Here is a 27121-nt window from a genome sequence, read left to right on the forward strand (position 1 = left end):
CCTCTTCACCCCACCAATGACTTTGACCTGCCAATGGAGAGTCCATGCATTTAACCAAGGGCTATGAGGGTGCACGGATTCCAAGGCCAGTTGTCAGGAGAGAGATATTTCCAGGTTATGTTCTTGACATGAAGACTTGGTAGGGTCTCTGGCTTGGGTTACCAGTCCATGCAATTGACTGGAAGCGAATAAACAAACACCTACTAAGTCTATAAGAATATTGCTGAGGAAATCCCCAAACTGGCCATTATTAGCCTACCACTGCCCAAGCCCTAAAGCTTCCTCAGGCCCTTGAACTTGCAACCAACAGCAAGTAGGCCGCTAACATGGTGCAGCCCCCGGGGGAGGGGGGTCATTCTCCAGGGCCCACTTCAGATGTGTCCATGGGAGAAGCAGAGGTAGAGAGACAAGCCAGTGGCCATGCAGGAAGATGGATAAATCTTCTGGAAGATTTTATCAGAGATGATGAATGCCCTGTTGGGTTTGACCCTGCCATGCTGGGTACAGCACAGCCAGGCCTTTCTATTTATTAGGAATGGATTCTTGCCTGCCTTTATTCTGGAAAATGCCATGTGGCTGCTGAGGGATGGGTGGCTGGGCCTGCCTGAATCTGCCCTGGCCTCTGGAATCCATCCACCAAGAGGCAGCCCTGACCCTTTCTCTTGGCCTGCAGCCTTCCTCAGGGCTGGGAATAGGAAGCAACACGCTCCCTCTCAGAGCTTAGAGCCTACTCATAACTCCCTTTAGACAGAAAGGACAAAATAGGGACATTGTTCCCTGGACAATGGGGTTTTCTCACAGGGCGGGCTCCCTGGGTCTTTGTAAAGGAGGTTTCCTTTAAGGGAAGCTGGGGCTGGAGGACAGCCTCTGGGCCAGTCATTTCCTGGGTCTTGGGGTACTGAGAATGTGGCTGACTGCTGGGAGGGTCTGGGAGCTAGGGGGTGGACCTGTAGGTTTAAGGGTATACCTTGGGCAAATTCTATCTGTGAGAGAGGACTCAGACAGAGAGGATCAGGCTGGACAAGTACTAGGCTCCAGTTGGGATTAGGGGGTTAAGCCTAAAACTGAGGCTGAGGCCAGGGCTGGGGTTAGGATTGGGGGTTAGGGCTGGTCTCAGGAGGGTGTGTTTCACACTGTTCAGGAGCCCAGGCAGTGGGCACAGGCAGCCTAGGTTCAAGCCCTGGCTCTTTCCTGACTCTGGGTGGTCCTGAGCAGGCTCCTTCACCTCTGGTCCTCACTCCAATCTCACCTTCTCAGTGGGGTTCTCCCTGAACACTCTACTTAATACCATAATCTGCCCTCCCCAGGTGCTCCTGTTCCCTCTTATCTGCTCTTTGTCTACTACCTTTATCATCTTCTAACCGAAGATATAATTTACTTATTCAAAATGTTTTTTGTTTACTATTTGTCTTCCCCCGCTAGAATAAAACTCCATGAGGACAGAAATGTTTGTTCTGTTCACTTGCGTCCCTAGTTTCTAGAACAGTACCTAGTGCACAGTTCTTGTTGTGAGTTGCTGTCAAGTTGGTTCGGATTCATAGTGACCTTATGTATAACAGAACGAAACGTTGCCTGGTCCTGCGTCGGGAACCCAGTAAATGTTTGTTGAATAAATAGCTAAAGGTACTGAACCACTCTGAGCTGAGAGGTTCCTTGTCTGAAAAGGGAGGACCATAATGATGCTGCCTGAGCAAATGAGATCTCACCTGTAAAGAGCTTTTCACCAGGCTCTCAGGCACAGAGAAAGTGCCCAGCAAATGACAGCTCATATGTGCCTGAGTTTCCTCATCTGTCCAGTGGGAATAAAAGTCTCTACTCTGTAGGGTTGTTGTGAGGAGTATATGGGTTAAGACAGACAAAGCTCTTAGGATAAAAAACTTAGGATAGTCATTGTTTAATAATGTTGGCCGCCGTATCATCAGTTTAATAATATTGCCTCCTTGGCTGAGCCATTTTGGATTTAGTTTTTTATTGACTTGAAGGTAGGGCTGGAGGTGGTACTAGGGCCAAATGGCTGAATCTTTGGCTAGGTCTGAGCTTGAAATAAAATGATCCCTCAGGTTCAAAGATAGAAATAGACAAATGGTTTCTAGACCCCTCCCCTTTAAATGTCTGCCTAGATTTCAGGCAGTCTTTTTCCCCAGCTCCAGGCCAGAGCTGACTCCTCACTGCCCCCCATGAAGAGACCTCAGAGTTTTGTCTCCTCTCGCTCCGTCCTTTCTCCTCCATCCTTGACTACTGAGGTCCTGCCATCCCCATCCAATCCATGCTCTCTGCTCCAGTGTCTTCTTGCAGGAGGCTCCCCAGGGCCCATTGGAAGTGAGAATTAAAACTCTTGGGTTCCTGCCTTCTTGTTCCTTGCATAGTGCCTCAGGTCTTAAAAGCTTACAAGTGGTCATCCAAGGTTCAATAATTGGACTCTATTCGCCTGAAGCAACAGAGGAAGAAGGAGAGTCAGGAATAGGAGGGGGAAATGGAATGTGTGGTTAATTGCCTCCATGAACAACTGTCTCCTTTGCCACGAGTCTGGAAGAACTGGTCTGCCATTACTGAACATTTTGATCAAAGACTCTATAGAAGAATCCTGATCAAAAGGGAAAAAATGAAGAACAGAACTTCAAATGCTCCTGGACTCTAGACTTTCTGGAGCTATGGAGGCTGGGTAAACCCCTGAAACTATTGCCCGGAGATAATCGTTAAACCGCAAATCAAAAATATCCCCTGAACTCTTGAAACAAAACAACAGTTTAGCTTAACTAGTGAAGAATGGCTGCCTTGAGCATCGTGCTCTTTTAAAGAACTATTTATATGGAATCAAGTTGACAGCAGCAACTCAAAAGTTGGCTAGGAAACCTAGGGGGCAGTGAGTTGTGTTAATGAGGGAGGAACAGCTTGGAAAAGGAGGGTGAGAATGATTGCATAACTCAAAGAATGTAATCAATGTAATCAATCAGTGTATATGTAGAAATGGTTGAATTGGTATATGTTCTGCAGTGTTTATTCTCAACAACAAAACCAATAACTCTTGGGCTCCTGGCCTCCTTACCTCTAACAGCTAGTAATGCTTGATGAACTTTAGGTCTTGTTCCAGGCAGGGGTTCACGAGTGAGCTTAATAAATATGGAATAACTGATTGAGTAGGAAAAGCCCTGCACTGGGCTGGAAGTCCTGGCTTCCAACCTCAGCTCTGACTCTGACTTTTAGGTAGCCAATCTTTCTGGCTCTCAGTTTCCTCATTTCTGATGAGGATTGTACATACCTGCCCTGCCCACCTTACAAAACTTTTGTGAGGCTCAAATGAGATCATTAGCTCTCGGAGCAAAGGGAGCCCAGAGGTCAAGCAGTCCAATTTGCTTACTTTTTCAACAAGGAAATGGAACCCAGAGACAACTTATGTGTCAATGGAGATAAACTAATGTAATGAACCACTTTCTAGCAGCTGAATGGTCCTGGAAGCCAGGCTGGATTTAGAGATCGTCCAGTCCAACCAGCCAAGGGGAACCTGACCCCAGAAAGGGGAAATGACTTGCTCAGCTCACCCTATAAGTCTGGCAGAGCTGGGAAGGGCACTTGGGGCTCCTAATTTTCTATCCAGGCCTCCTTCCTGCTGTGTTGACCACACCAGGAGGGGGTGCACCTAGGGGTCAGAGGAGACAACAGCCCCTCCATCTCAGTTGAATTCTCATGAGAGGCAGAGCCCAGGAGCAAAGCAGGAGGTTGTGAAAGGGGAAGGTGGCAGGAATGGCCAAGCAGTAGTTCTTCTTGCTGATAACCAATGCCTGGACTCCCAAGGTGAGGGGCACCTAGGGTATAACCACCCAGATACAGGGGGCCCAATGCCAAGTATGTGGCTCAACCAGAAGGCTTCATCTTCCATGGCCCCAGGGAGATAAGTCAGAGGCAGGTGCTGAGGGGCCCATGTTAGGTTAGGGCCCACTCCCTGCTGGCTCAGCTTCCCAGCCTCTAACCAGGTTTCTGGGAGACTTTCCATGACTGGCTCACTAATGATGACACCATCATAAGTCTTCTCATATCCCTAAACTCTTCCTTGGCATTTGTGAGCCTGTATCGAGCCTCTCCCATGTTTTGGGAGCAGAGCTGGGTGCTTTCCCATACAACTTCCTGTGGAGTGTTGTACTTCCTAAACTTCATTCATTTACCATCTCCACAGTTTTTGACACAATCACCTAACACATGAATACATAAAGATTATTTACTTAACATTTTTGGCTCACTTTTTAAAAACACAAACTTATTTCAAAAAGGAAACTTTATATCCCTCCTGTAAATAGGAAAACAGTATCAACTGCCAAAAATACAAGAGGAAATAAACATAAATACAAAGACATTCTTGGCTTCTGGTACCAGGTCTCAGTTCTGGCTCCAACTTCACTGATAAGTCACAACATGCCCTCTTTCTGGCCCTCGGTTTTCTCCTCTGTTAAAACAGGGCTTTCGGGAGATACTGTATGCAAGATGGCTGGCCTGGAACCTAGCATGGAGTAGGTAAGAGGGGGGAGAATTCTGGGCTGGAATTGAGTCTGTCAGCATCGACACCTCTCCTCTGCTCTGGCCTTGGACCCCTCCTTACTGCCTTGAAGACAAGGCAGCTGCAAGAAGAGATGGTACTGGGGCTTAGGTGCTGAGGAAGGGCAAGCTCAAGGAGGCTCATGATCTCTGCTTTCAAATATCTGACCAGTTATCATGGGTGAAAGGCACAAACCATTCCAGGCAGCCCCAAGAGTCATTAAGAAGACCCTTTTCTTGGTAGGTAGTGAGCTCTCTGCCACTGGAGGCATTTAAATGTAGCTGGGGACTTCCTGGCATGAAATTGTCAAGAGAATTCAGACAGCCTGGTTCTGGGGATTACTCAGAGGAATGAGGGTAGTGGTCTCATCAGGGGCTGGTCACTGGGGAGTGGTGATGGGACCTGTAGCACCCAGTATCTGCTCCTGTACCTCCCCTCCCATTATCTAGACTGTTAGAGTCTTAGAATGTTAGCATTTCCTGTGCACTCCCCAACCCCTTTCTCAAATGACTCTCCCACCATGTCCTGAGGGAAGTCAGAGGAAATGGTGTCTATCAGTTAGAGGGGCAGGCAGAGCTCACAGGGGTCAAGTGACTTGTCCAAGGTCACCTAGAGTTGAGTTTTGAACCTGGGCTGTCTGATTTCGCTGCCTGGGAAGTGTCTGCCCTCTTCTCTGGACCCAGAAGGCATGCATGGGGCCATGGTTGGGACACAGGTCAGCACAAACTTGGCTGACTCTGCCTTCTCTGAGGAGAAGGGAAGGAGGGAGGTTTCCCACTCAGTCCACCCCTTCCAGGTCTTCTCTCCCACTATAGCCAAAAAAGCAGCCAAGGAAAGGGAAGAGAGGGCGGAGAGCCTAGGTTTCTGGCCTGGAAGGGGAAGGAGACAAAAACCCGGGAGGAGATTCAGAGACACAGGTGGACAGAGACATGGAGACAGGGCAGACAAAGGCACATGGGCAGAGGCGGATAGAGACATAAAGACCCAAAGAGAGACAGGTAGGTAGACACATACAGAGACAGACACACAGAGGACCAGAAGAAGAGAGGGCGAGAGACAAAGGAAGCCATGAACAGACACAGAGCGAAGATGGAACCACAGATAAAGACATAGGGGGAGACTCGCATAGCGACCAGAATTCGAGCCCGAGCTCGCGGAGAGAGAGAAGGGCTGGGCCGAGGAAGCCCGAGGCAGAGAGAGCCGGGAACCGTCGGGGGTGCCTTGCGACTTTCCACCAAGGCCCTCCAGCCAGGCCGGAGGCGTGCCACAGGGCGTGCGCACAGTTCCCCGGTAGGGGGCGCCCTGGCCCGCCGCGCGACCCGGCGGCGGGCCTCGGGCTGGGGCGGGCGGGGGCGGGCCGGGGGCGGGGAGGACTGCCCGGCAGCTGTGGGTCCCCTTTATAAGCTCGCCGGGAGGCGACCCGGTGTAGCGCCGCGCTCCTGCCTGTCCGCGCTCTGGTTCCAGCGCCCCGATCCCACGCCACTTGCGCCGGGACCGATCCTCTTCCCCGAACTCTGCGCAAGTAAGAACCAGGCGCTGCCCCCGGTTCTCCCGGATCCCCGGGTACGTAGTGGACCCCCGGACCCTCCCGGGGTATTGGCGAGCCTGAATACAAATGGGAGGGTAGGGACCTCCGCGCCCCAGCCCCCGTATCCCATGCGGGACCCCCCGCCACTTCTCTGGCTCCGCTACCAGCGCATCCGAGGCCACTGGCCGGCGCTCTGGGACAGTGCTGGAGGCTGGACGTGACGCCCGCGGAGCCCGCGAACTAAGGGGCCGTCCTTGGGACCGCTCTGCAATCCAAGGCCGCTGCCTGAGACCCCCGACCCTCGGTCTCGGCATCTCCCCGCAGTGCCCAGCGGCAGAGCAGCCCCAATGGTCCCCCCTAGGTCGTAGATCTCCAAGGAAAGACTCCAGGCTGCCAAAACTCAGCCTGCCTCCTAGTGCCCTCCCGTGTCCCCCACCTAGCAGCGTCTAGATCTTCCCCAGCCGCCAGGGGAGGGGGGGCTGGTCTGTATGGATGGGTCTAAAGTAATTTGGGCTGGAGCTGGGAGGAGTAGAGGGAAGAGAAGCTTTCAGATCTGGGAACCGTGAGGGGGAAGAGGAAAAGGGGAAATCCAGAGTGAATATCGGTGTCCCCAGGCCAAGAGAGCCTGTAGGGTGGGCTTGGGGCTCTGCTCCTCTGCCCCTTCATGGTGTGCGCGGATGAGGTCGGCCGCCCAGGGCTCGTTCCTGCCCCCAGCCTTGACAGGAATGGGTTAAACGCATGTTCACAGGGGTGGGCGGGAAGCCGAGGAAAGCCCCTTCCTCTCTCACACCATCCCCTCCGATCCCCTTTCAACACCCAATGGGGCTGGGGGAAGGGGGACTCAGCACAAAGGCCTCTGGGTGAGGGGAAGGATTCTTGAGATCAAAGGAGGGGCTGATTCTCGGCGGAAACCTCTATTGGGCCCTGGGAAAAGAACGGAGGCCCCCCATGTGGGCGGGGCTTCTAGCTCATCTACACAGCAGGGAGGCCTGTTTGGTGCCTCCCCCTCGATGATGACAGTGCTTATTGAATGCCTACTGCGTGCCACCTGCTCCAACACTTCACATGCACCATCTCACTTTACAAATGGGGAAACTGAGTCTTAGTGAAGTAAGCAAGTTGTGGAGACAAGATTTGAACCCAGTCTCCAAACCCTGCAACCTTAGCTGCTCAGGAGATGAGGGGCTGAATCCCCCAGCTGGAGCCTTTGAACCCAGGCCTCCAACACAGTCTCTGTCCCTTCCTTGTGACCTCCAGGACACTATGCTATTCTGCTGGTTTCTCCTCTGGTCCTTCCCTGGGTTCAACCCTGCCTCCCTCCACCCTCCAGACCTGCCCTGTCCAAATCACTGGTCCTCCCACATATGGCTGCCCCACCTGATCCTGCCCCATCCACTCCATCCCCTGTCCTTACCCATCTTGCCCCTCTGCCTTCTCTTTTCTTCCTGAACTCAACCCCTCTGAATTCTCAAAGCAGGAGAGCCTCCTGGACATAGCTTCTGAACTTCCGAACCCTTGGAGTGAAACAGGGTGTTGGTCCTTTTCTCTGACTGTTGTCCCGTCTATGAAAAGAAGAGCATACCTCTCGCAGAGGTTAAAAGCTCAGCTGCTAAGCAAAAAGGTCAGCAGTTTGAGTCCACCAGCTGCTCCTTGGAAACCCTTTGGGGCAGATCTACTCTGTTCTATAGGGTTGCTATGAGTTGGAATCAATTTGGTGGCAATGGGTTTGTTTGTTTTAATGCCTCTTGTGTAGGACTACTGTGCAGAATGAAATTGAACTGATGCTGGGGAAAAAAAAAGTGCCATCTTCATTCAACAAATATTTATTAAGCATCAACTCTGTGGGAAGCCTGTTCTAGGTGTGGGAATGCTTCAGCAAGTTAAACAGACAAAAGCCCTCTTCCTGGAGCCGATGTTCTTGTGACAGTTATTTTTTCAGACTGTGAAGTTGGCTGTTAAAAATCGACATTTTAGAGTTGAAATCAATTAGCTCACAAGGCAAGAGATAAAAATGCAATAACATAAACTTGACTGGCCAACACTTGGCCCTCACTAATAGAGAGAAGGAGGAGCCCTCGTGACACAGTGCTTAAGCACGTGGCTGCCATCTGAAAGGTTTCAACCCACCAGCTGCTCCACGAGAGAAAGATGTGGCAGTCTGCTTCTGTAAAGATTAACAAAAACCCCATACCAAACCCACTGCCATTGAGTCCATTCCCAGTCCTAGCAACCCTGTAGGACAGAGTAGAACTGCCTCGTAGGGTTTCCAAAGAGTGGCTGGTGGATTCGAACTGCCAATCTTTTGGTTAGCGGGGCTCCTCTATAAAGATTACAGCCTTGGAAATCCTATGGATCAGTCCTACTCTGTCCGATAGGGTCGCTATGAGTCAAAACCGACTTGATGGCAATGGGCTTTTTAATAGAGAAGACAAAAGGAGCCCTGATGGCACAACAGCTAAACACTCGGCTGCTAAAACCAGAAAGTTGGCAGTTCAAAGCCACCCAACGCTTCCATCGGTGAAGGACCTGGTGATCTGCTCCCGTAAAGATTAAGCTCTTAACTACTGCACCACCAGGGCCCCTGTAAAGATTCCAAAACCAAACCCAACCAAACCCATTGCCATCGAGTCGATGCCGACTCATAGCAACCCTAAAGGACAGGGTGGAACTGCCCCATAGAGCTTCCGAGGAGCACCTGGTGGATTTGAACTGCCAACCTTTTGGTTAGCAGCCATAGCACTTAACCACTACGCCACCAGGGTTTCCCTGTAAAGATCACAGCCTGGAAAATCCTATGGGGCAGTTCTACTTTGTCCTATAGGGTCACTATGAGTTGGAATCAACTTGACAGCACCCAACAACAACAATAGAGAAGGCAGCATAGCCGTGTGATCCTGGTTGAGGTCCCTTCCCTCTCAGTGCCTCCATTGCCTCATCCTCAGGCTGTGGATATCAGTAGCAGCTGCTGGGCCTGAGGTCTAAATATAATTAATGCATGCAAGATGTTTAGCTAGTGCCCATGCTTAAGAAAGTATTGGCGAGAGTCAGCTCTAATCTCAGCAGAAAATGTAAGGCTAAGATTGGCTGGGGTGTCAGGTCACTGTCTCTGAGCCCTATTAACCCAGCACCCACCCACCTTTGCCCCGGTCCTGCCGATTCCCTCATGTGCTGAGCAGCGAGGGTGGCACCGTGCCCTCCTTGCCCACACTCATGCCACTTCCTACTATCCTAGACTTGGCCTGGGCCAGGAGCCTGGAGCTCCGGGCCTGGAACAACCCTGGAGCTGTAATCTTTGAGTGACTCCTGCCTTCTGCCTCTTCTTCTTGTGCCTCACAGTGTCCCAGCTTGGAAATGGGGCAAAACCAAACTCAGGCCCTTCATGCCCGTGTCCTTTGGCTTATATACCCAACGTCCCCCACAAGCTAGATGTGGTTCTTTCTCACTTTATACATAAAGAAACTCATCTTGAAGATGGAAGGCGACTTGCCCAAGGATGCACAGACGCTACCTGGGAGAGCTGGGACTGAAGCCCAGCTATCTGGAATTCCAAGTTCAGTTTTGCTCCCACCTCTGGGGATGAGGCCTCTTAATCCAAGGGGTAGCATCCAGGGGTGTAGCCTGGAGATTTCACCTTGAAATAGGTCCAAATGGAGATGTTAATACAAAACCCAGAGCTCAAAGAGAATACTGGGGGGGAGAGTGAGCAAGCTGGGCTGGGAACCAGTGCTCGGAAACCTCCGCGTGGCCACAGGAATGCTGGCTTGGCTTGTCAGGCAGAGCTGGGCCGGGCGGTATTTTTTTTTTTCTTGAGGTGTCCTCCCTTGTAGAGGGCAGCTGGGGGCAGTAGGCTAAGGATTTATTCCCAGTGCTTCTGTGGCTCTGGACAAGTCACTTTCCTCCTCTGGGCCTCAGTTTCAGGATCCATAATGTGGGTTAATAAAATGGACTTTGGAGCGTTGCTATAAGGGGTCAGCAAGAGCATAAATGACTTTCTAACACTGGGCTGAACCAATGTTGGTGATTGCAATTGAGAAGTTAATACTCCCTGTGGGACAGTTTCGGTGGCAGTTTTCTTCATCAGTATCAGCCTATCCAGAAGGGCCAGAGGAAGTCCCTGTTCAGGTAGCAAAGGCCTAGACAACAGGGAAAACACTGGCTTTCTGGTCAGCATCTTGGATTCCAATCCCTAGCTAAGTTACCCAAGACAAGTCACTTCACCTCTGAGCCTCCCTGAAATGGGAATAACTACACCTGTCTTGCAGATTCATGTATGTGAAGTACCAGGCACACAGTCGGCTCAACAACTTTTATTTGATGCTTGGCGTCCAAAGAACATTTAAGAACAGCCTCCATATTTTTCTACTTTTCCATACCACCCCCCAACATTTCATAATTGCTCCCAGAAAAACTCAAGTCTTCCGTACTTAAATCCTCAACCTCACTGTGGCATGAAATCAATTGTTTGCATTTAATTTGACTTCTCGAATTAAGGGGTAAAATTTGAGATGAGGGTAGGGGGTAGGGGGAGGAGAACGAGGAAAGCGAAGTGAAACCAGATGTGTTTTTGTTAACTGGAGGATGGTGGTTAAGCTGCCCAAGCATTACCATGATTTCTTTCTGAATTCCAGTAACCAGGGGTCAGGTTTCACTAAAAATGGTGGTGTTCCTTGTTCTTTCCCAGCTGGTGTGGCCTCTCCCTCCCCATTATTATTAGTATTACTCTCTTATATCCATTTGAGGCCACAAAGTACTAGCCAGGGAGGAGAGCTCACAAATGCCTATAATTTCAGAGCTGGAAGTCTATTAGAAGCTGCTTCTTTGTAGGGAAACTGAGGCCTGGAGAGGGAGAGGAGCTTCCCCAAGGTCACCAGCTGCTTAAAACAGAGCTGGCCCCAGGCTTAGGATCTCCTGGTTCTCTGGCCCAGGGCTTAGTGTCTCCTGGTTCTAAGTTCCGTGACCTTCCCAGAGGTAACAACTGTCCTGAATTTGGAGTATATCATTTCCATATGTTTATTTGGTCTATTTTTTGCAAAGAGAAACAATTGTTCAAGGGAGAATCCAGGTGGTGTGAGTTGGTGGAAAAAGATCTTAAACTCAGGAGAGGAGACTTTAAGTCCTTGAGCTGTCGATAAACTACCTGTGTGACCTTACCCATTGTCATGGAGTAGATTTCGACTCATAGCAACTCTGTTGGACAGCCTAGAACTCCCCCGTAGAGTTTCCAAGGCTATAATCTTTACAGAAGCAGGCTGCCACATCTTTCTCCTGCAGAGCAATTGGTGGGTTTGAACCACCAACCTTTGGGTTAACAGCCCGGCACTTTAACCACTGTGCCAACAGGGCTCCTCGTGTGACCTTGGGCAAGTCATTTCCCCTCTCTGAGCCTCAGTTTCTTCATCTGTAAACCAAGAGTCCCGAGGAGCAGCGGGGAGGAGATAGGACTTCTCCAAGACAGGGATGGATCTAATTTAACCACTTGGTCGTCAAATATTTACGGCCTAGTATGTGGTAGGAAACCCTGGTGGCGTAGTGGTTAAGTGCTAAGGCTGCTAACTAAAGGGTCGGCAGTTTGAATCTGCCAGGTGCTCCTCGGAAACTCTATGGAGGCAGTTCTACTCTGTCCTATAGGGTCACTATGAGTCGGAATCGACTCGATGTCACTGGGTTTGGTTTTTGGTTTTAGTATGTGGTAGGTTGGGAGTCCCTGGGTGGTTAAAGGCTTGACTACTAACTGAAAGGTTGGCCGTTCAACCCCGCCCAGGGTGCCTCGGAAGGCAGGCCTGGTGATCTGCTTCTGAAAGGTCATAGCCTTGAAAAACATGAGTTGAAATTGACTCGACAGCAATTTTGTGTGTGTGTGTGTGTGTGTGTGTGTGCGCTAGGTGATAGTAGGTCAGCCACAGACTGCCAGCCCAAAGTGAGGTTTGGTTACTTGCATTGGTAAACCAGGTGATTTCATTTTGCATGAAAGTATGGGTTTCTGGCTTCTCTTGACAGATCAGAAGGTGTGGCCATGCTCAGTCACATCCCTGCCTGGCTCCTTGGCTGGAAATGACCAGCAGCTTCCCCGTCCATTTTACCACAATCCCCGTGATGGCCATCCCTCCTTCATACCCAGCGCATTTGCCTCCGTGACATTACTTGACTGGCTCTTGCAGGCTTCAGAGTTTGCAATTTCTGGACTAGATGCTGTGAGGCCATCTAGGAGGTGCCTACATCTCATTGGAATTGTTCCCTGGGCCAGTCCTGGGGCAGTGGGCACACTTGGGATAAGAATGTGAGACACATGGACACCAGCTCCTCTTCTGTGCCCTGGCAGCCTCTCTGAACATGTCCGCCAGATGCAAGGAGGTGGAGGGAGCTTCCTTCCTGCTTTGGTAGTCCCCAGGAGGAGTCTGAGGGCTCTAGAGGCCTGGGGGCGACAGAGCCTTAGCCTGTCAGGTCTTAGAGTGCTGGGCCTGGAACCTGTTCCCTTGCCGGGGGGAGGCAGGCAACCCTGGGTGCTTCATTCTAGAGATTGCCCAGCCCCCTCAGGGAAGGGACTCCCTGACATCTGCCACCTCACCTAATGCTCTCAGCTGCCCAGTGCTTTGGTGTTTACCTACTTCACAGACAAGGAAACACCACCTTGTGCTCTGAACCCAGCTCTCAGCTTCTCTGTTACTGAGAGCCAACGCCTGCTCAGACATCCAGGCACTGCTGCTGCAGCCTGCAGCACAGAATCTGAGCCACAGGGTGGAATCTCACCAAGAAGAAATTCTAGGAGGGCTCCCTGTACAAACTGCTATAAGATGAACAAGGTGGAGCCTTGACTCCCCATAGTGACCACAGGTCCCCTCTGCGTGGGAGAAAAGCTGGTCTGTGATTGCAGAGGAGTTCAGAGAGGGGCCCTGAGTGGCAAGTAGCATTTTGTGAACTTTCAAACCAGGGCTTCAAGCTCCTTCCTTCCTTCCTTCCTTCCTTCCTTCCTTCCTTCCTTCCTTCCTTCCTTCCTTCCTTCCTTCCTCCCTCCCTCCCTTCCTTCCTTCCTTTCCTTCCCCTTCCTTCCTTTCCTTCCCCTTCCTTCCTCCCTCCCTCCCTCCCTTCCTGTTCATACCCCTGCTGAGAATTTACATTTCTGAGAAGTTCCCTGAAAGCTACACTCAAAAAAATCTGTTGAGGATTTGTTATAGTGTAGATTCTGATTCAGTATATCTGGGGTGGAAATGCAGATTCTCAGCAGGGGTTTGCACCAGACCGGGGACCTCCACCACTACCACCCCCACCTCCACTGTTTTGCAGTTGAGGAGACTGAGGCTCAGAGGGAGCACACCTTGGATTCAAATCCCCCCCCAGGTACCCTCTTGAGGGGAGGGGAGGGAGCCTGGGAGATTATTTCTGGGACTAGGTCTGGGGGCCTTGGAGGCCCTGAAGTGGTCCCGCCATGACCCCTGGGCTTGTTTCAGAGCAGCTTCTCCAACCTTCAGGTACAGCCTTGGGGCTGCTCCGTGACTTGATCCGGGTCACCCCAACCCCATCCCAGCTGGAGGAACTCACCAGAACTGGCGGCATCGCAAGCTGCCAGGGCATAGCTCAGCCAGCATTTCATGGCTTTTTTAAGTTTTTAGTTGGTCAAATCAAATCGCTTTGATTTGAAAAGCCATAAATGCAGGCTTTAAGAGAACCTACCAGGTGGTTGTGTTTAGGTCCATCTCTTGCCTTCTCTGATTCACCTTTTACTTTGTCCATAAAACAAGAGGGTGGGGAGCCTTCCAGATTTCAGGTGGAGCATTCTCAGATCTCAGTTCGATGATAATGCTCTTGGCCTGTTGTCAGCTGTCATTGAACTGTATCAGCCTCCCTGAGTATTTGTATCCTTCTCCCTCCGCCCATCTCCCCTTGACATACCTGCCTCTTAACACACGGGAAGGAATAACTTACGCATCACCATTCTGGGTAGAACTAGTCTCAGCTGATTCTGAGTTGTCCCCCACCCCACCCCCCCTTCTTAGCACTGCTGTGCCCTGATTTCACAGCTACATTAAAGTGCCCCCTGCCATGACTGCTAACCTGCTAACACTGATGTACCAGACAAGATGCTCAGTGCCTCACCTGAATTGGCTCATGTAGTCCTGCAACAGCCCCATGAGGCAGGTGTTGTTATTGTCCCCACATTGCGGATGGGGAAACTGAGGCACAACCCCCCCCCTGGGGAAGTAGGACGTATACTCCTTTGTCCCCCACCATTGCTAATCCACCCAGTCAAGGCGCTTCCTGATGCACCCATCTTCCTAGAAGGGTCTGGTTTCTCATTTGTTCTGAAATCATCAAATATGGTGATTTAGATTTCAGCTTCATTTAGCCTACCAGGATATCCAAGATAAACACATTTCCTCTCAGCTGTTCATCCAAACCCTTACTTTAATACCTTGAGTATTTTTTTGTGAAAATGCTGTGTTTTTTGGTTTTTTTTTTTCCTGCCTTGACTTAATCCTTATAATTAACATATCAGAGTTTACTCTGTCAGGAACTGAGCTAATCACTTTAAATGACTTTATACTTATTTACAACCACGGCTTGTTACTGTCTCCATTTTACAGAGAAGGAAATGGGAGCTTAGAGATGTTGAGTAACTTTCTCAAGGTCACACAGCTGCAAAGTGGAGGTGAGACACAAATCCAGGTCACCTGCCCACCTACCCAATCAGGTTAGCATTTGGATTCAAATTTTTGTGTTTGGATACAAACCCTCAGGGGCCTTGTTGTCTGCATTTGTTTGCAATTGCACCATCTGTCTGTCCCTGGGGCTTGCAATAGGCACCACTGTTTGAGGCAGCAGTGTCTGTTCTCCCAGATGCTGGATCTCAGCCTGCACAGCCGTCTTCCATGCAAGAAGGAGGAAATGATAGAATCCTAATGGGAAGCAGCCTCAGAAACCCAGAGGGGCCTGGGTTTAAATCCTAGCCCTACCATTTCAAGCTGTGTGACCCTGGAAAAGTCTCTTTGCCTCTCTTGGCTGCCAGTTACCCTTCCTCACTACCACAGTATGAGTGAGGCAAGGCTTAGGACTTTTGCGGCTCATGAATGGCAAATAGCTGACATACATGCTGTCACTCCCCTGCTCTCACTTCCATGTCAGACGTCACTAATCAGTCCCTGCTCTTTTTTTTCCTAAACCTCAAGTTCTTCTAAATACTGTCATGTACTGCATCACGTCCATTTGGGCAACATCAGACCAGATGCATAACATCCGTTTGGGCAGCATCCAACCACATATACGTCCATGGTCCAATAAGGTTATAATAGACTTATGTACAACCCGTAGTTAAAAACCAACCCCTGTAAAACCATATTAAAAATTCAAGGTACACGTAATGGTTCATAATAACAAATGGGTGCTACTTTGCGACGTGCATCAAAACATTATTATTACTGTATCATTATGTTAAAGATGTTGTAGTGCGCTGGGTGGGTAGTGTGTCTGGAAGTGTTTCCTTAATGTTTTTTATGCGTGGAAAAGTACGCTATGTACTATATACTAAGACAAACATTTGACTAACTGACGTTAGATATGAACCATACCTAACTGTTCCAACTTATGTACAAATTCAACTTAAAGACAGGCTTAGGAACAAAACTCGTTGGTAAGCTGGGGACTGCCTGTATATAATGGTGTTTCCACAATGTCCAAGTCATGTAACGTCCTATTTCACAGAACCGTCGTGGACATTAAGTGACACGTAACGGTACAGTGCCCCAGGCAACCATTATCAACTAACTAGAGTTGGCACACGAGATGAAAGGACAGTCCAGGACCAAATTAGATTTAGTCACTGTGGGTGGGGCTGGGAAGGAACATGGCCAAAGTGGCACCCAGTTCAGTGTTCTATCTTCCTTTCCTTGTCTGGGAAGGCAAGAGGAACACTGAGCTAGGTTACACCAGAATGCACCCTCTGACGTGATGTGAGGACCTCTTGTGGGACACATAGCTGTGCCCATGTTCAGTCCTCAGGACCAGGCTGGCTCCTGGGCCTGGCTGCAATTCAGGATTAAGGAGTGAAAAGGAAAAGGCTGGATTCAGAGCGTTCTGGGAAGAGTCAGGCTCACCCTTCCCACCCCTTTATAATAATACTAACAGTGGTGATAATGGTAATACTCAGGGTTATTAGCATTTACTGAATATTTATTATACACTTAGCCATTTTGCTAAATGCTTTCTATACCTTCATGCATTTAATCCTCCTAACAACCCATTTTTAAGAAAATGACTCAGAGATGGAGTAATCTGCTCCAGTTCCCCCAGCTGGCAAGTGGAGCGGCTGACATTTGAATTCACGTCTGTCCGACTCCCCTCTTCCACTCTGTGGGGACTGCAGTGGCTCTTACTTAGCACCGCCTTTGTCACTTGTTTTAATGACTGATACTTCTGTGCCTGTGGCAAGTGCTCTTCTGTTGGCAGAGCCTTCCTTCCACGCACTCACCCTTGGTGGGAGCTGCATTGTGAGTGGCATCTCCATTTTTGCAAATTCGAAAATTGAGGCTCAGAGAGGGAGGACGGTGGGCCCCGGATCACACAGCAAGATAAATGGTAAACCCTACACTAGGGAATTAAGTGTCCTGCTTGTTGCCTAGGCCTTGCTAGACAGGTTGCCAAGGGGAGCCTGGGGTGGACTTTGGAGGTGTAGGGGCCCAGGGGAGAGTTGATTCAGCTGACATGGGGTTCAGTTCCTGTTTTAATCAGCTATGCAACCCTGGGCAAGTCATTTTAACAGGCCCAGTCTCAGTTTTCCAGCTCCTATTTTTTTTATCATACTTTCAGGGCACTGGTGGTGCAGTGGTTAAGAGCTCAGCTGCTAACCAAAAGGTCTGCAGTTCGAATCTACCAGCCTCTCCTTGGAAACTCTATGGGGGCAGTTCTACTCTGTCCTATAGAGTCACTATGAGTCGGAGTCAACTAGAAGGCAATGGGTTTATCATACCGTCAATTTTTAAAGCCTTTTGTTATTTGTGAACTCACCAAATCCTTAAAAAACTTTACGAAATATTATTACCATTTTTCAAAAGGAAAAGACTGAGGCTCAGGGAGGCAAGACAATTTACCCAAGGTCAAATCAATAGCAAAACCAGCCCTCAAACTCAGATCAGAATCTCAGGCTAAATGTCTCTCCCCAAATGCGTCCTCCAACCTCACGCATCCTTGCACCTGCTGTCCCCTCCCCACAGTGGTCCCTCCCTGTCATCGTTGCCATTTTGCACAATGGCTTTTTCTAGATCTTGCTTGGAAATCTGGAGCCCTTCTGCACTTGGACCATCTGCCCAGTGTTTGGCTCTAATTATGAGTTCCTGGAGGGCAGGAGCCCCATCTGAATCATCCATGAATTCCATCCGGTGTCTGATGTGGTGCCTGCTCTCAGCAGTGCTTAACGACTTCCCAGTTAAGGAAGTGCAGGCATGCCCGGCAGGAGTTTCCACAGCACTGCGGGCTTGGTTGCCCCGGGGAAACCTGCGGAGGCTATCTCTCTGGGCTCGACACCTGAACCTCCCTTCCCATCAGTGTCTTCGCATCTCCACTGATGACACCAGCCCACAAATGGCTTGTTACTGATTGGCAACAGGACAAGCCAGTTTCCCTGGGCGGCAGTTTCCCTGGTTCAGGCCTTTGGTCAGGTAGTGAGTTGCCCCAGCATCACATCTCTGACAGGTCTCTTTGCTCATTTTGTTCGAAGGTGTGCTCTGGCCCCAAGCAACCTTAGTTTGTTTAATAATAATATAAGTAGCCTTCACTTGCTGAATCTATTTGTGCCATACTGCCTGGCACATACCTGTTACCAAACCCATTGCCATTGAGTCAGTTTCCACTGACTCATAGCTACCCTATAGGACTGAGTACAACTGCTCCATAGGGTTTCCAAGGAGTGCCTGGTGGATTCGAACTGCTGACCTTTTGGTTAGCAGCCGAGCTCTTAACCACTGTGCCACCAGGGCTCCACCTGGCACATAAAAAAAAAATAGTAGGTACTTAATACATATCTGTTGAACGAATGAATGAACACGGGAGAAAGATATGGCAGTCTGCTTTTGCAAAGATTTACAGCCTAGGAAACCCCGTGGGGCAGTTCTACTCTGTCCTACAGGGTTGCTGTAAGTCAGAATTATATTAGTAATATATATATGCGAATTACTACTTAAAATAACCTCTCATGGAGTTAATATTTACAGGTGAGAAACTGAAGCACAAAGGTCTCACAACTCTTAAATCGCTATGTGATATTCATTTCTCACTGTTTAGAAGGCTAGAAGTCTGAATTCAGGGTATCAGCTCTAGAGAAAGGCTTTTTCTCTCTGTTGGCTCTGGAGCAAGGTCCTCAGCTCTTTGAGCTTCTGCTGCTGGGCTATCTTCATGTGCCTTGGCATCTCTTCCTGCATCTCTGCTTCCTTACTTGCTTGTTTTAATTCCTTTTGTATCTCAAAAGAGGTTGACTCAAGAACACTGTACTCTAATCCTGCCTCATTAACATAACAAGGACAATCTATTCCCAAATGAGATTTTAACCACAGGCATAGAGGTTAGCATTTAAAACACATATTTTGGGGGAACACAATTCCATCCATAACAGCAGAAGTTGGGCAAATGGCAAGAACAGACAGTCAAGGTGACAGTCAAGGGGAGTCCCTGAGTGTTTTGTGGCCCTGGCCCCCTGAGCTGAGAGACTGGAGTTTACAGGCCTTCATGATATCTGGGGGCATGGCAGGGCAGCCTTGGTGTCTCCACACACAGGGTCGGGGGAGGCTGGAGCACTTAGCCTGGCTTGGGCCACTGCTCCTTCTGAAACCTTAGTGGGGTATTGGCCCAGGGCTCAGGCCTGACACCCCTGGGCTTCCATCTCAGGCTTCCAGAACCTTCCTGGTGTAATGAATCTCAACACTGGCTCAGTAAGAACTTTGTCCGCAATTTTCGTCTTCAACATCCAAATCCCTGGTCCGGCCCCCTGCCCCACTTCCTCCTGTCAGAGGAAATGGATCCTTTCCTTTTGAGTGACTACATGACTTGAATTATCAAGTGTTTCCCTATTGGCACACAGCCAAGTGGAGCTCAGCTGTGGGAGGCCTCTTGTCCAGGCTCCAGGCAAGCCTGCCAGTCCCCTCATCCTGTGACACTTCGCAGGCCAGGCCTGTCACAGAGGTAGCACTTGCTTTGGGCTCTGTCCCCTCACTGCCTGGTGTGGCTCTGAGTGAGGGAAAAAAATGGGATGTCCCTGCTTCAGGAAATTTCTGCTGAAGTGGCATTTCTTATCAGCTCACCTGGGCACTGGCTTCTTGGCAACTGTCAGGATAGAGAAAGGAGGAAGCGAGTCAGGGAGGGGGAACGATAGGGGCAGGAGGTCATTCATTTACGCATTCAACAAACAGTCTTTTGCCTAACCGCCTGCCATGCCTGGGGCTAAGTGCTGTATCTGACCCAGTTCCTGCTTTCAAAGAGCTTTCAGCTACAAATAATGATAGGGCTTGTTGATGTTTTTTGTTTTTGTATTTTCCAGTCTTATTGTACTGGTTAGAACCACCAGTCCTAACCAGTGATATAAAAATGATTGTTGACCTCACTCATAAAATCATTTGGGCCTATGGTTTTCTTTGATTCAGGTTCTTTATTTCTTCTTGAGGCGGTTTTACTAGGTTATATTTTTAGGAATGTACATTTTTAGGATTTTGTATTTCAAATTTATTGGCATAAGATTGCTTATAGCATTTTCTTATTTGTATTCCTTTTTTCCATAATAACTGTGTTTTCTCTCTCTCTCCCTCTTTTTCTTGATTAATCTTGTCAGAAGTTTATTGGTCTTCTTGAAGGACCGACTGGGGCTTTGATCTTCTCAAACGAATATCTGTTTTCTGTCTTGTTGATTTCTGCTCTTTATGATTTCCTTTTACTTTCTTCAGGTTTCTGTTTTTCTAACTTTTTAAGTTTGAATACTTAGCTCATTAGTAGTGTTTAGCCTTTGCTACATTCTACAATTTTTGATATGTAGTGACTTCATTATCATTCAGTTTTAAGTAATTCTAAAGTTCTAGGATGAGTTTTCTTTTATCCATGAGATATTTAGGGATGTTTTTAATTTCTTAGGGTATGAGGAATTATTTGTCCTTTTAAAAACATTAACTTCTAACTTAATTACACTGTGGTCAGAGAATGTGGGCTTTGTGAAAACCTATTATTTGGAATGGAGACTTGCTTTATGGCCTGGTATGTGATCAGTTTTCAAAATGTTTCAAGTGTTCCTGAAAAGAATGTGTACGTGTACTTTGTTTCTCCTATCTTACATATTTGTGTCAATTTGTTTTGCTTTTTCTGTTTCATTTTAATGTCTTATTACTTTAAAAAATTTTATCTATGAGTTTTCCCTACCCAGACAAGATTAACATTTTCTCATGTTCCTTGGTCTACTTCTCTCCATCCACTCTCCCATTCCCTTCACATATTAAAATTATCTAGATTTTTTGGTTTTAAATATAGATATATGTTCTTGTTCTTTTCTTTGATCTGGGATTTTTTTAATAACTAAATTTTACTAAGTTGTTTGTTCATCTTATTTCACAAATCTCTACTATCATCTGCTGAATTTGTTTCTATTATTTAAGAAGTTCCTTCAAAATTGTATTTAATATGGGTCTTTGTGTACAAACTTGAGGCATTGAATGCTGTGGCTTTCATTAGCCTTTTACATTTGAATGACAGTTTAGCTGGATATAAAATTCTTGGTTCAAAATTCTTTTCCTTTGATGCTTATTCCTTTTGTAAGTGATCTTTCTCTACACTTCTAAAGCTTTTACATGTCTTTCGATAGCCACTATAATATGCCTGAGTGTGGATTTTTCCTTATCTCTCTTGTTTGGTATATGTGGGGTCCTTTCAAATTGAGGTTTTTCAATCCTTCTTTAGTTCTGAAATTATCTTCATTGTTTCTTCAAATATCTCCTCCCTTGATTTATTTTTCAGTCATGGGACTGTTATTTTCTAAATGTTGGCATTTACATTTCCATCTCTCCCTCTCTCCCTTTTATTGAGGTGTAATTTCATAAATAAATGCACAGATCTTAAATGTTCAGTTCAATGAGTTTTGACAAATGTATACAACCTTGTAATCACGACCCAAAACAAGATACAGCAAAACAAACCAACTTTCTATCACCCCAGCAATTTTCCTCACACCCCTTTCCAGTCAATCCTGCCTCTGATTTCTTTCACCATAGGTTAAAATTGTCTTTTCTAGAATTGCATATAAATGGAATCATACTGTATATACTCTTTTATGTCCAGCTTCTTTCAGTTAGCATAAAGTTTTTGAGATTCATCTATGTTGTTGCCTCAGTAATTCATTCTTTTTTATTGCTGAGTAGTATTCCTTTGGAAACCCTGGTGATGTAGTGGTTAAGCGCTATGGCTGCTAACCAAAGGGTCAGCAGTTTGAATCCACCAGGCATTCCTTGGAAACTCTATGGGGCAGTTCTACTCTGTCCTATAGGGTTGCTATGAGTCGGAATCGACTCAACGGTAGTGAGGTTTTTTTTTTTTTTGGTTAGAATTCCATTATATTTATATACTACCATTGTTCATCCATTCATCTGTTGATAGACATCTAGATGGTTTCTACTTGTTGGCTATTGTTATGGATTGAATTGTGTCCCTCCAAAAATGTGTGTCATCTTGGCCAGTCCATGATTCCCAGTATTGTGATTGTCCACCATTTTGTCATCTGATGTGAGGTTCCTATGTATTGTAAATCCTATCTCTATAATGTTAGTGAGGTGGGATTAGTGGCAGTTATGTTAATGAGACTGGACTTCATCTCTAAGATTAGGTTGTGTTTTAAGTCAATCTCTTTTTGAGATATAAAACAGAGAAGTGAGCAGAGAGACAGGGGAACCTCATACCTCCAAGAAAGTAGTGCCAGGAGAAGACCACATCCTTTGGACTCGAAGTCCCTGCACCAAGAAGCTCCTAGTCCAGGGGAAGATTGATAACAAGGACCTTTCTCCAGAGCCAACAGAGAGAGAAAGCCTTCCTTTGGAGCTGGCACCCTGAATTCAGACTTCTAGGCTCCTAGGCTGTGAGAGAATAAATTTCTCTTTGTTAAAGCCATCTACTTGTGGCTTTTGTGTTCTGGCAGCACTAGATAACTAAGACAGCTATTGTTAATAAAGTTCCTATGAACATTTATGCAAGTCTTTCATGTAAATATGCTTTTCTTTTGAGAAAATACTTAGGAGTGGAATTGCTAGACCATGTGATAAGTGTAATTTCAATTTTTTAAGAAACTTCCAAACTCTTTTCCAAAGTGGCTGCACTATTTTACACTCCCATGAGCAATATATGAGATGTCTAGGTTTTCTACATTCTTGCCAATGTTCGGTTTTGCAAGTCTTTTTGATTTGGTTCTAGTCATTCTGGTGGGTGTAGAGTGGGTTTAATTTTCATCTACCTGATAAATAATGCTGTTGAACACCTTTCCATAAACTTATCAATCATTTGTATATTTTCTTTTTGAAGCGTCTGATTCTTATACTCACTTGAGGACAGGGATTGTTCATCATTTTATTATCAATTTTAGGAGTCATTTATATCCCGGATACAAGTCCTTTGTTAGCTATACGTACTGTGAATATTTTTTCCCAGTATGTGTCTTGCCTATTCATCTTCTTAATGGTATATTTTGATGAGCAGAAAATTTTAAATTTATCAATTTTTTTCTTTTATGTTGTTGGTGCTCTTCGCCTTCCCAAAGTCACAAAAATATCCTCTAATATTTTCTCCTAGAAGCTTTTTAGTTCTGGCTTTTACAATTAGATTTATGATCCGTCTCAAATTAATGGAATAAACTTAGGGTTGATGTTCTTTTCTTTCAAATTTTCTGTTTCTTAGTCCTTCCGTGATTCCTCCTGGAAGAGTTCCTTGATCTGATATCCCAGTTCACTATTTCATTCTTCAACTGCTGCATCTATTCCATAATTTATTCTACCTATTACATTTTCACTTTTTAATTGGTTTTTCATTTTGAATATTTCTACATGCATCCTTTATTTTTTAACACATTGTATTTTGTATTGCTAATATTTCCCCTTATTTTGCGTGCTCCTAAGCTTATTTAAAGAAGCTGGCCTATATGAAGAAGTACCTGCCACAGGATTGGAAGAAGACGCATTAACAACCTGCAGTATGCAAATGACACAACCTTGCTTGCTGCAAGTGAAGAGGACTTGAAGCACTTACTGATGAAGATCAAAGACCACAGCCTTCAGTATGGATTATACCTCAATATAAAGAAAGAGAAAATCCTCACAACTGGACCAATAAGCAACATCATGATAAATGGAGAAAATACTGACGTTGTCAAGGATTTCATTTTACTTGGACCCACAATCAATACCCATGGAAACAGCAATCAAAAAATCAAATGATGTATTGCATTGGAAATATCTGCTGCAAAAGACCTCTTTAGAGTGTTAAAAAGGAAAGATGTCACTTTGAGAACTAAGGTGTGCCTGACCCAAGCCATGGCATTTCCAATCACCTCATATGCATGGGAAAGCTGGATGATGAATAAGGAAGACCGAAGAATCGATACCTTTGAATTATGGTGTTGATGAAGAGTATTGATTATACTGCGGACTTCCAGAAGAGTGAAAGAGTCTGTCTTGGAAGAAATACAGCCAGAATGCTCCTTGGAAGCAAGAATGACAAGACTTCATCTCATGTACTTTGTACTTGTTATCAGGGAGGACCAGTTGCTGGAGGACATCATGCTTGTGTTATCAGGAAGGACCAGTTGCTGGAGGACATCATGCTTGGTAAGGTAGAGGGTTAGCAAAAAAGAAGAAGACCCTCAATGAGATGGAGGGACACAGTGGCTGCAACGATGGTCTCAAACATAGCAACAATTGTGAGGATGGCACAGGACTGGGCAGTGTTTCTCTCTGTTGTACATAGGGTCGCTATGAATTGGAACCAACTCAACGGCACTTAACAACAACAAGCTTATTTAAGATTCTAGGTCCATTTGTTCTAATACCACTGATTCCAGTGGTATCTCTAATCAGTTTGTTTTTCTTTTGAAGTCATTGTGCTCCTTGGATACTCTGTTCTTTTAGCCTGTGAGCTTATATTCTTTGGGTGGGCTTCAGCTATTTGTTTGGTGCTGTGTTGGGGTAAGAGTTGAATCCTGACCCTAGTCTCTGTTAGCACCAATGAGCTCAAAGAGAAGACAATCCCAGAGTGGGGACCCTCAGACATCGAAAACATATGGTTTGTCTCTGGGGTTGTCATCACCACCGCTTCTCCCTCCTCCCAAGTAACTAACACCACAGGATTGGGGCTCTCTTTCAGCACCCCAGGGGGAAGCAGCGAGGAGAAGGACTGTCTGCTCAGATCAGTACTGCCAGCCAGGGTTCTGGAGGGCAAGGGGTGGCAGAGTGACTGTAAAGGCCTTTTGGTCCCCACTCGTTTCCTGCGACTCCGCATTGCCTCTTGCACTGACCTGGTTTTCCCCCAGCAGACATGTGTGCCACACGGCCTGGGCTGCTGATTTCCAAGCAAGGGTGCTGGTTGTCCCAGGACAGTGGTGGGCTGTGTGCGTGGGTGGGAGTGTGGGAGGGCTTAACACAAAAGGCCAGGGTAGAATTCAAACCTGTTTTCTCTTCTACAGTGTTCTCCACCACCCTGATAAGGACCAACCTCTGCCCCCTCCCCTAGCTGCAACAACCTTCCTACCGAAACCCCATCCCCCCAAGTTTAAAACCACCTTCTATCTGCCCAGGAGAGTCTCAGTTTTCCCCATATTCCCGGGTTTGGTGGCGTTATCATTACTTGGGGGTGGGGTTTGATCTGAGGGGGAGAAACCAGGAGCCATGTGTCTTCCTTCACTGTTAGTTTTAAGGGCAAAGTGTACAGCCTCTCCGCCCCCTCTCCTTCAGCCTGAGCACAATGACTTCCAAAGAAAAGCAACACACCGATTAGAGATACCGCTGGAATCAGCTGCACTAGAACAGATGGGGCAAGAATTTTAAAGAAGTGTTACTGCTGCGTTAGCTGCCGTAGAGTTGATTCCGACTCATGATGATCCCATGTATGCAGAATAGAACTGCTCCATCGGGTTTTCAAGACTCTGACCTTTCAGAAGCAGATCACCAGGCCTGTCTTCTGCGGCACCCCAGGGTGAGTTGAACTGCCAGCCTTTCAGTTAGTAGTTGAGTGCATAACCATCGGCGCCACCCAGGGACTCCAAAAGAAGCATTAGAAACGTGCAAAAAAATAAGGAAAGATATTAGCAATACAAAACAGAACAAGCAAGTATTAAAAAAGAAAAGAGCCCAGTAGAAATATTCAGTATGAAAAACCAAGCCCATCATCTGCCCCTTCCCCAGCCTCTGCGTGCACCTTATAGCTCACCGCCATCACCAGCTGCCGTAGAGTTGGCTCCAACTCATGGCAGCCCCATGTGTGTCAGTGTAGAACTGTGCTCCATAGGGTTTTCAGTAGCTGGTTTTTCCAAACTAGATTGCCAGGCTTTTCTTTCGAGGCAACTCTGGGTGGACTCCAACCTCCAACCTTTTGGTTAGCAGCTGAGCATGTTAACTGTTTGCATCACCCAGGAACTCCTATAGCTCAGTAGTCTTCAAAACGGACGTTCATATCCTCCACACCTTTGTACTGGCTGTTCCTTCTGCTTAAACTGCCTTCCTTGCACTTCTGCTGGAAAAAAATCAACTCATCCTTCAAGACTCCTTCCCTGATGCCCCTCATGGTTAGCGGGATATTCAGGGATTGCATGGATTCCTGGAGTCGAGAAACCAGGGTGCTCATCCTGGTTCTTGGCTGTGTGACTTTAGGCAGGTCATTTTAGGCTACCTCTCTGGACCTCAGGCTCCTCCTGGGGAAAAATGAAAGCATTGGGCTAGACAGTTTGCAGTTCCTCAAAAAGTTAAACATAGAATTACCATTAAAAAGCAAAAACAAAAAAAACAAACCCATTGCCATCAAGTTGATTCTGACTCACAGCGACCCTATAGGACAGCGTAGAACTGCCCCAAGTTTCCAAGGAGCGCCTGTGGATTCCAACTGCTGACCTTTTGGTTAGCAGCTGTAGCACTGACCCACTATGCCATCAGGGTTTCCAGAACTACCATATGACCCAGCAGTTCTACTCCTAAGAATATACTGAAAAGATTTGAAAGCAGGAATACAGATTCTTGTACACCAATGTTCTTTGCAGCATTGTTCACAATAGCCAAAAGGTGGAAACAACCGGAATGTCCATCAACAGAAGAATGGATAAACAAAATGTGGTATATACATACAATGGTATATTTGCTGTTGTTGTTAGCTGCTGTTGAGCTAATTCTGACTCCTAGCGACCCTATAGGACAAAGTAGCACTGCCCCATAGGGTTTCCTAGGCTGTAGTCTTTACAGGAGCTGATCACCAGGTCTTTTCTCCCACGGAGCAGCTAAGAGGGTTTCATCTGCCAACCTTCTGGTTACCAACCAAGCGCTTAACCATTGTACCACCAGGGTCCCTTAATGAAATATCATCCGGCCATAAAGGGAAATGAAGCTCTGATACATGTTATGGCATGGATGAGTCCTTGAAAGCACTATGCTGAGTGAAATAAGTCAGACACAAAAGGACAACTCATTTACGATCCCACTTACGTGAAATATCTAGACTGCAAAGGCAAATGCATAGAGACCAAGGTTTATTAGTGGTTATCAGAGTGGAAGGGAGTGAAAGGGAAGGATGGGGAAGAGGGGGAGTTACCGCTTAAAGGGTGCTGATTTTCTGTCAAGGGTGACAAAACAATTTTGAAACAAGTAGTGGTGATGGTTGTACAACATGGCGAGCCTAATTAACGTCACTGAATTTTTCACTTAAAAATGTTGAAAAGGCAACTGTTTTGTGTTCTATATACATTTACCACAATAACAAAACTTTTTTTTTTTTAAAAAAGAGCTTGTGCTTTGGAGTTGAACAATCTGGGTTCCAATCCCAACTTTGCCACCACTGTCCTGCTGTGCCATCTTGGGCAACTTACTTAA

At 47.0% G+C, this 27121-nt stretch overlaps 1 protein-coding gene across 1 annotated transcript in view; it reads left to right on the forward strand.

Annotated features, from left to right (window-relative positions):
* The first annotated feature begins 5950 nt into the window (after positions 1–5950).
* Positions 5951–27121, forward strand: part of ALPL (alkaline phosphatase, biomineralization associated) — a 67996-nt gene continuing 46825 nt past the window's right edge. The window contains exon 1 of the mRNA XM_003413419.4: positions 5951–6091. The gene's annotated coding sequence lies outside the window, so the exon portion shown is untranslated. The remainder of the gene's footprint in view (positions 6092–27121) is intronic.

The sequence above is a fragment of the Loxodonta africana genome, chromosome 3 (assembly GCF_030014295.1).
Source record: "Loxodonta africana isolate mLoxAfr1 chromosome 3, mLoxAfr1.hap2, whole genome shotgun sequence".
Lineage (NCBI taxonomy): Eukaryota > Metazoa > Chordata > Mammalia > Proboscidea > Elephantidae > Loxodonta > Loxodonta africana.